Source organism: Ahaetulla prasina, chromosome 1, assembly GCF_028640845.1.
Source record: "Ahaetulla prasina isolate Xishuangbanna chromosome 1, ASM2864084v1, whole genome shotgun sequence".
Classification (NCBI taxonomy): Eukaryota; Metazoa; Chordata; class Lepidosauria; order Squamata; family Colubridae; genus Ahaetulla; species Ahaetulla prasina.
In genome coordinates, this window is record NC_080539.1 from 325487149 (window position 1) to 325497161 (window position 10013).

A 10013-nucleotide genomic window follows, 5' to 3' on the forward strand; every position below is an offset into this window, starting at 1 on the left:
CAAAAGAGCCAGCGTCTGCCAAGAGCCCTCGTTAGCTGCTGGTGAGTCACAACCTTCAGCTCTAGACAATCCGTAGATTTGCTTGATACAAAGAGACACACCAGCTCTTGCTGCCTTTTATATCCTGTGGGGTGTGGCTCCATGACTCAGCACTTCCTAGGCCTGCCCCTCCCCTGCTTTTGCTGTTCCTTTCTCTCCCGCCTAGGAAACCTGGGATTGAGCCAAGCCTGATTGCTGTCCACTGGGTTTGCAGGCATGGCCTGGGGGGGGGGGGGAAGAGTCAGGAGAAGGAGGCCTCGTTATCTCTTTCACTTGGCCTGCTTCTGGCTCCTGGAGCTGATCCAGGGAGGTCGGTGCTTCCGAGGTAAGTCCTGACGGCCCTTCCCCCTCACTGTCCAAGTCACTTTCTGGCAGCAGGCCCAGCTCCAAGGCACTTTTGGGCATGGGGCCAGGTTCGGGGGCGGGAGCCACAACAACTAATGTCAGAGGTGCCTGTGATGGCCTGAGCACACTGCCATTGAAAATGGGCTCCTGAGCTCCATTTTTGGCTGCAGTGGCCTCCAACCCTCTGCCAGCAATGCTCTGCCAGCGCCCCCCACCCCAAACTCTGTTTTCGGCCTCCATTTTTGGTGGCAGAGGCACCACGGGCTGGTCTTCACTGTTTCCAGGGCAGCCTCGCGGACCAAATCCCACCCCCGGGCCTTGAGTTTAACACCCCTGCCCTAAAAAGAAAGCTGCATAAGCCTCAATATAATTGAATTTTTTTTTCAGCCTATGAAATACTAAGGGCAGTTGATAATAATACAGCTAAATACAACATATTTAGATAGTTTGGTCTTCTGCGCATTTAAATTTTAGTCCCAATTTTTTTTATTGTTCTGGATTTTCATTACTAAAGCTTGCAAAGATAGGTATAGGTTTCTCATGAGGACAATGAGATGTTCTTGCATTTCTGTTTGTCTAAAGGCATTGTTCAACTTGATGACACAATTGACAAATTTTCAAAATCGGTTAAAAATATACTGTATTGATTTCTTTCTCTCTCTTTTCTGGTAATCTTTGATTTTCTTATCTAATGTGCATCTGCAATGATGCCGCTTGTTGTCAGCCATTTCTAAAATCATATTGAACTTCTGGCATCTCCTCTGTCATGTTGTATCTGTCACTTTATATTGTCTACCTTTCTGGTTTCAATGTTTCTGCCTTTGTTACTAAAGTAATTATCTTCCTATTTTGCTGCTGTCCCAATGTAGATGCCTGGTTTAGCTGGCAATCTGGGATGACCTCCATACCTTGGGTGATCCTGCTGGGAATATATGTTCTTGGAATTCTTTACTCATCTGTCTCAGGAAACATACCATAGAGTCCACAAGGCTTTTTTTTTTAAATTTGAATTTATATCCCGCCCTTCTCCGAAGACTCAGGGCGGCTTACACTGTGTTAAGCAATAGTCTTCATCCATTTGTATATTATATACAAAGTCAACTTTATTGCCCCCAACATAATTATGTCTTAAAATTGTGCAATTTAACAAGAAAGTAACAGTAATTATTTAGCATAAAAGTACAAGGTAAATGTTCTCTTGATTCAAGCTGTGACAATTAATTCTTGTGTTCCAACTAATTCATTAAAATACATTCAGGACTTATCACTGTCTTCCTAATGGATAAAGCCCTTACCATTAAATGCTCACATTTCCCCCATCTCATTAACTCTCCAGCACAGAGCAGACTCCTGTAATTTTCTCTGTTAATAACTTTTCCCATCTCCAGCAATATCTTTCAACTGTAATTTTATTTAAAACTAAATTCATAGTTTAAAAATGGTTTAAACACAATTTCAAGCTTTGGAGTCAGGCCAGAAAGAGAAGTCAGTTAATGCTTAAGCATAAGACTGTATGGATAATTAACACGGATCTCTTTGGTGTTAATTATGTCAAGAATAGATTGCATCCCCGGAAAGGAGAGAAATTTTAGGAAATTTTAAGATTGCTTCATAAGCTACAGTTTTAGGTATTTTATTTAAGTTAGATTAATAGTAAACATGTATCACACAGAAACAGGGAAGCAAGTTTAGTTGGAACTCCATGTTGAGTATTGGAGAAAATATAAGGATGTGATAAAATTGGAAACCTAATTGGTAACTCCCTCCCTTTGGAATATCATCCCTGTAGAAATTAGACTGGCCCCGCTCTGATACTCTTTCATAAGGCCCTGAAAACTAGGGTTTTTGCCAATGGGCCTGGGTAACCCATCGTCAGTTGGAACCCATCAAGTGGCTCATCTGACTCTGTGCTGTCGCCTGGGGTGGGGGGTTATTTTTTATTTTTATACTGTGTTTTACTGCTTGTAAGCCACCCAGAGTCACTGTAAGTGAGTGGGCAGCCATATAAATTTCCTAAACAATTTAATTGGACATTTAGATTAACATGATCAATTTAATTGAACATTTGTCATTGATGATTATGACCCTGAGTATTGTGCATAAGAAAACACAGTGGCAAGACTACTCCAGTTTATATACTTAAGGCATATGAATATGTTGTTCAATAACATTATTTATTTGTTTATTTATTTATTTATTTATTTATTTATTTATTTATTTATTTATTTATTTATTTATTTATATTTTTATACCGCCCTTCTCCCGAAGGACTCAGGGCGGTGTACAGCCAAATAATAAAACCACACAATATACACATTAAAACAGAAACTTAAAACCAAGCATATTACATAAATGGCCGAAATTTAAAACAATCAATTTAAAACCCTAAAATTCATAAATAACCCCAATAAAATTTAATAAAACTTTTAAGCCAGTCCCGCTTGAATAAATAAATGCATTTTCAGCTCACGGCGAAAGGTCCGAAGATCAGGCAATTGGCATAAACCAGGGGGAAGTTCGTTCCAAAGAGTAGGAGCTCCGACAGAGAAGGACCTACCCCTGGGGGCCGCCAGCCGACATTGTTTGGCGGACGGCACCCTGAGAAGACCCTCTCTGTGTGAGCGTACGGGTCAGTGAGAGGCATAAGGTAACAGCAGGCGGTCCTGTAAGTACCGGGCCCTAAGCCATGGAGTGCTTTAAAGGTGGTAACCAAAATCTTAAAGCGCACCCGAAAGACCACAGGAAGCCAGTGCAGGCTGCGCAGGAGTGGTGTTACATAGGAGCAACGTATGGCTCCCTCTATTACCCGTGCAGCTGCATTCTGAACTAGCTGAAGCCTCCGGGTGCACTTCAAGGGCAGCCCCATGTAGAGAGCATTGCAATAATCCAAATGAGAAGTGACAAGAGCGTGAGTGACCGTGCATAAGGCATCCCGGTCAAAGAAGGGGCGCAACTGGCGGACCAAGCGTACTTGGTAAAAGGCCCTCCTGGAGACGGCTGCCAAATGATCTTCAAATGACAGTCGTCCATCCAGGAGGACACCCAAGTTGCGCACCCTTTCCATTGGGGCCAATAACTCGCCCCCAACAGTCAGCTGAGGTTGCAGCTGACTGTACCGGGGTGCCGGCATCCACAGCCACTCCATGTTTGACGGATTGAGCTTGAGTCTGTTTCTCCCCACTTAGACCCGTACGGCTTCCAGGCACCGGGACAGCACTTCGACAGCTTCATTGGGGTGGCCCGGGGTGGAAAAGTAGAGCTGCGTGTCATCAGCGTACAGATGATAACTCACCCCAAAGCCACTGATGACCTCGCCCAGTGGCTTCATATAGATGTTGAACAGGAGAGGCGAGAGAATCGACCCCTGAGGCACCCCACAAGTAAGGCGCCTCGCGGTCGATCTTTGCCCCCCTGTCAATACCGTCTGTGACCGGTCAGAGAGATAGGAGGAGAACCACCGATAAACGGTGCCTCCCACTCCCAAACTCTCCAACCGGTGCAGCAAGATACCATGGTTGATGGTATCAAAAGCCGCTGAGAGATCTAATAGGACCAGGGCAGAGGAACAACCCCTATCCCTGGCCCTCCAGAGGTCATCCACCAACGCGACCAAAGCTGTCTCCGTACTATGTCCGGGCTGGAAGCCGGACTGGAACGGGTCTAGATAGACAGCTTCATCCAGGTACTGGGGAAGCTGCCATGCAACGACACTCTCTACAATCTTCGCCACAAAGCGAAGGTTGGAGACTGGACGATAATTTCCCAAAATAGCTGGATCCAGGGAAGGCTTCTTGAGGAGGGGTCTCACCGCCGCCTCTTTCAAGGCAGCGGGGAAAACCCCTTCCAACAATGAAGCATTTATAATTCCCCGGAGCCAGCCTCGTGTCACTTCCTGTGTAGCCAGCACCAACCAGGAAGGACACGGGTCCAGTAAACATGTAGTTGCATGTAACCTCCCCAGTAACCTGTCCACGTCCTCGAGAGCCACAGAAGATAAGGGATTGCATTCTTGTTAACAGACTCATAGAGTGAGAATGGCCCTCAGATATCATCAAGTATATACTATACTATACTATACTATACTACTATATCTGCACTACTATTAATCGTCTCATAGTTCCCATCACCAATCTCTTTCCACTTATGACTGTATGACTATAACTTGTTGCTGGCAATCCTTATGATTTATATTGATATATTGACCAACAATTGTGTTGTAAATGTTGTACCTTGATGAACGTATCTTTTCTTTTATGTACACTGAGAGCATATGCACGAAGACAAATTCCTTGTGTGTCCAATCACACTTGGCCAATAAAATTCTATTCTATTCTATTCTATTCTATTCTATTCTATTCTATTCTATTCTATTCTATTCTATACTATACTATACTATACTATACTATACTATACTATACTAAACTATACTATACTATACTATACTATACTATACTATACTATACCATACCATACCATACCAATACCAATACCAATACCAATACCAATACCAATACCAATACCAATACCGATACTGTACACTATACTATACTATACTATTACAATAATAACTTTTTATTCAAGATCTGATTATATGAGATTTGCTTCAGGTTTCCCTTGTTTTTAAAACAATAAAAAGGATTTATATAATTCAAGCCTGTCTATCCATGCCATGTAAAGAAATGGAGTTTCAGTAGTTATCACTTGTATAAGATATAATAAACTGGGAAGGTATATATATATATATATATATATGAACAAAAATCTATTTGTAATTTTTCATTGTTAAAATATTTTTTTAAAAAAATATGGACTTTATCATCTTGCTAGTTGTGGAAACTGAAACATAGAATATTTGTTTTTAAAGACAATTTACCTCCAGTATCTAAGGGATGTGGTGACTCAGTGGCTAAGACGCTGAGCTTGTTGATCGAAAGGTGGGTAGTTCAGTGGTTCGAATCCCCAGTGTAGTGTAAGTGTAAGTGTAATGGGGTGAGCTCCCGTTATTTGTCCCAGCTTCTGCCATCCTAGCAGTTTGATAGCATGTAAAAAATGCAAGTAGAAAAATAGGGACCACATTTGTTGGGAAGGTTGCAGCGTTCTTTGCGCCTTTGGCGTTTAGTCATGCCGGCCACATGACCATGGAGACATCTTCGGACAGCACTTGCTCTTTGGGTTTGAAACAGAGATGAGCACCTCCCCCTAGAGTTGGGAACGACTAGCACATGTGCGAGGGGAACCTTTACCTTTTTACCTCCAGTATACAGTATATCTACTGTGCAAAAAACTAAACTGCTACATTGAAAGTGCGATTCCAATGCATTGTCTTTCCAGAAGTTCATGACCTACTATCTCAAATGGACAATGAGCGATAAATAAGGAATCAAAGATTTATTCTTTGTACCCACTTTGTCACTTTGCTAAGAAAATATCAATCTTGGTTCACTTCCTTCTGCGTTTTTTTCTATGTTAGCTTATTTCTGGTAGGTTGTAATTAGTGAGGTGTTAGGTTTTCTCTATCTATCTCTATCATGCATTTTCTTAAATAAAACTTCTTTCTGTTATATTTAGAAAAAAATGTTTCACTAATCAATGCTAAGGTCAGAATCTTTGTTTAAGAAATGTTTTTTGTATACTTAGAACAACTCAACCTGTAAGAAGCCTGTTATTAAACACAGCTGCCTGCAATTACTGCAGGTTCTAGTCCCACCAGGCCCAAGGTTGACTCAGCCTTCCATCCTTTATAAGGTAGGTAAAATGAGGACCCAGATTGTTGGGGGGGGCAATAAGTTGACTGTATATAAATATACAAATAGGATGAGACTATTGCCTTACACAATGTAAGCCGCCCTGAGTCTTCGGAGAAGGGCGGGATATAAATGTAAAAAAAAAACAACCCTAGAAAATGCTATGTTAAATACATGTGCTTTGTAGTGGAGGTGGCTTATAAAACAACAGAGATTCTTATAATTTGAGATGCTTTACACATTTAATGCATAAACTTTCCTAGCTGAAATAACTCCATTAAACTATTTTACAAATATGTTTCATGTTCAAAATATATTTCAATGTGCCATAAAGTTGTTTCTGGTTTTGCTATAATAAGTATAGATGGTACTATACAGGTAAAGATTGCAAGACTTTTATGCTAAAGGGTCGCTTCATGTCATCTTCTCCCTTCTCTTTAGACTATAGACTAGTTCAATTTCTATCATGCATTTTATCAGGATTTTTTAAAAAAATAATCACGGCAAAGTTGGGAATAATTCATACATTGACCTGGCAATGCTTATGGCCAACCAAAATAATACAAAAGTTTGAGAAAACTTTTGAGTCCTCCAAGTGCTATTTATCAGGAAATGTTACTTTAAAAAGAAGAAGAAAAAGAGAGAAAGCAAGAAAATTGAAAACTTAGTCCAACATAGTTAAACCATGAGATCTGCAGTGTGGCTGAATGCATAGCTAATATTATGTATAATTGGTATCAGGTAACATCCAATTGTCAGGGACAACAAATGGTTGTGTTAGATTTGATGATGGAAGAAACAGACACAGCTCTTTCAGTAACAACAGCTCTTTATTAGTAGACCAGTACAACCCAACAACCTGCTTGTCTGGCAGTGTCCCCTTTTATAGAGGGTTGCCAGACGGCTTAACCAATGAGCTTTGTAATGTATCTTTAAAGTTTTGGAGGGAATTTTTGGTGGGAACAAGCACGTTGCTGATTGGTTGAAGCCTCAGCCAGAACTGTATATAAAGAGGGGTTTTGCCGGATGTTTTTCGCTGGGTTCACTATAAACTAAAGAGCTGTTGTCACTCACTGGTCTCCTGCCTCTTTATTGCCCGAATCTAACATTGGCGACGAGGGTGGGATTCTGAGGCAGTGAGATCGGGAAAAGAGCTGAAGGAGCAAAAGAAGGCGCGAACCCAGCCAGTTTCGAGGGCGGATAGTTAGCGATGTCCAGCTACACGCCGCCAGCGCCATTTGACCCAGCCAAGGAGAAATGGGGGTCGTACATGGCTCGTTTCGAGTGTTTCCTCGAAGCAAACGAACTACAAGGGGTTTCAGATAACAGGAAGCGAGTGTACTTCCTGAGCCACTGCGGTCCAGAGGTTTTCGATATCGCGGAGTCACTTTCAGAGCCAACGCCGGTACAATCGGTACCGTGGCAAACACTACAAACGGCACTTCGAGCGCACTACGCACCGGTACCCTCAAAGTTCGTCCAACGGTTCGAGTTGAGACAGCGGGTACAGCGCGAGGGCGAATCGATAAGCGTGTACATGGCCGCATTGAGGAAAGCCGCGAACCACTGTGAGTACAGAGATTTGGAGGACTCCTTACTCGAACAACTCATTTGTGGGGTCAAGGACATTCGACTGCAAAGGCGGCTGCTGTCTAAAAGCAACCTGACTTTGGCAATAGCCTTGGACGAGGCCAGGGCTCACGAGATGTCTACCAAAGCGGCAGAAACCTTACAAAAGCCGAACGCACAAGGGGCCGGAGCGAAAACAACGCCGGTCCACAATGAGGAAGTCCAGGCCGAGTCGGAAGGTGAGGAAGAGGAAGAGGTTTTCCACACTGGGAGGCCGGAGAGAGGGGACCGGAGCGAATGCGTGAGTTGCGGGGGCCAACACCAACAACAACACTGCAAGTTTAAGGACGCGATTTGTCGGCGGTGCGAAAAGAAAGGTCACATAGCACAGGCCTGTCGAGCCCCCCAACCTTCCCGCCAAAAATTCAAACCGACCAATCAGAGCGCGGGAACAGTGAAGCGGCCCGGGATTGGTCCATTCAAAAAGGGCGCGAAGTTAAACCAGACCACTGTGAGAGTGGGCCTCGCATCGACGCGACTAGAAAAAAAGATTTTTACCAAGACATACATTGAAGGGGTGCCGTGCCAAATGGAAGTGGACACCGGCTCATCAATCACAATTATGTCCTGGGACACCCTCGTGAGAGACTTGCCAGCCATCGCGAAGCGCCAGCTACAAACTCAGAAGCTGAGAGTGCAAGACTACCAAGGAAATCGAATCCCTGTTTGAGGGGTAACGTCAGTCCAAGTCAAGTATGGACAGTTCAAGAAAACCCTGCCAATCACCATAGTAGATGGAATGTTACCGAGTTTGTTAGGGCTGGACTGGTTCCGAGCTTTGGGCATGGGAGTGACCGGGGTCTTCAGAAATGAAGTCGACCTCAAGGGTGAACTGCTGAAGGAGTTCGAGGACGTTTTCAAAGATTGCCTGGGCAAGTACGAGGGGACCCCTATTTTTTTCAATCTAGACCCACAAGTTGCCCTATCAGGTTAAAGGCTAGGAGGGTTCCATTCGCCCTAAAGCCCAAGATTGACCGGGAATTGGACAAACTAGTAAGCCAGGGAATACTAGTGCCCGTTGACCATGCAAAATGGGAGACACCTATAGTTACCCCAATCAAACCGGACGGATCAGTCTGGATTTGCGCTGACTACAAGGCAACGCTCAACAAAGCATTGCAGAAGAGTGCATACCCCGTCCCAGTAGTGCAACACTTGCTGCACTCGTTAGGACAAGGGCAGGTTTTCGCCAAACTCGATTTGGTTCAAGCCTATCAGCAGTTACCCGTAGATAGCAGCACAGCCGAGGCGCAGACAATTGTCACGCACCGGGGTGCTTTCAAATGCACTCGGCTCCAGTTCGGAGTTAGTGTGCCTCCGGGGTTATTTCAGAACCTAATGGAGCGACTATTGCAGGGTCTACCCGGGGTGGTACCATATTTCGACGATGTATTGGTATCAGCTGAAAACTTAGAGGAACTGGGGGTAAGACTAAGGAAGGTTTTGGGCATTTTCAGGTCTGCTGGCCTTAAAGTTAAGCTGAACAAATGCCAAATTGGGGTAGGATCCGTAGAATTCCTGGGCTACCGAATAGACAGGGAAGGTATTCACCCCACTGAGAGCAAGGTACGGGCCATCAGGAAGGCCCCAGCTCCCAAAAATAAAACGGAGTTACAGGCATTCTTAGGTCTTGTCAACTTCTATGCGGTATTCTTAAAGAACAAGGCAACAATAGCTGAACCGCTACACAAATTACTAGCAAAGAAAGCTGTTTGGTCCTGGGGGAAAGTGGAAACTAAGGCATTTGAAGGGGTAAAAAACCTTTTGTCCAGTGATAGCCTCCTTATTCAATACAATGGTACGTTGCCTTTAGTACTGGTCTGTGATGCATCTCCCTACGGGGTGGGGGCTGTGCTCAGCCATAGGCTACCGAATGGAACAGAAGCCCCTATAGCGTATTATTCCCGAACAATGTCCTCGGCCGAAAGGAATTACAGCCAGCTGGATAGGGAGGCATTGGCTATAGTCTCAGGGGTAAAGAAATTTCACGAATACATATTCGGACGAGATTTTGAAATAGTAACGGACCATAGACCCCTACTGGGACTCTTAGCGGGCGACCGTCCAATACCCGTTGCACTTTCACCCAGGCTGACCCGATGGACTATCTTTCTGGTGGCATACTCTTACAAATTGCTCCACCGCCCTGGAAAAGAACTGGGGCATGCGGACGCTCTGAGTAGATGCCCTTTACCAGAGACTATCGAAGACCCAACCCCGGGGAGTCAATTAGTCCTGCTAATTGACTCTTTGGAC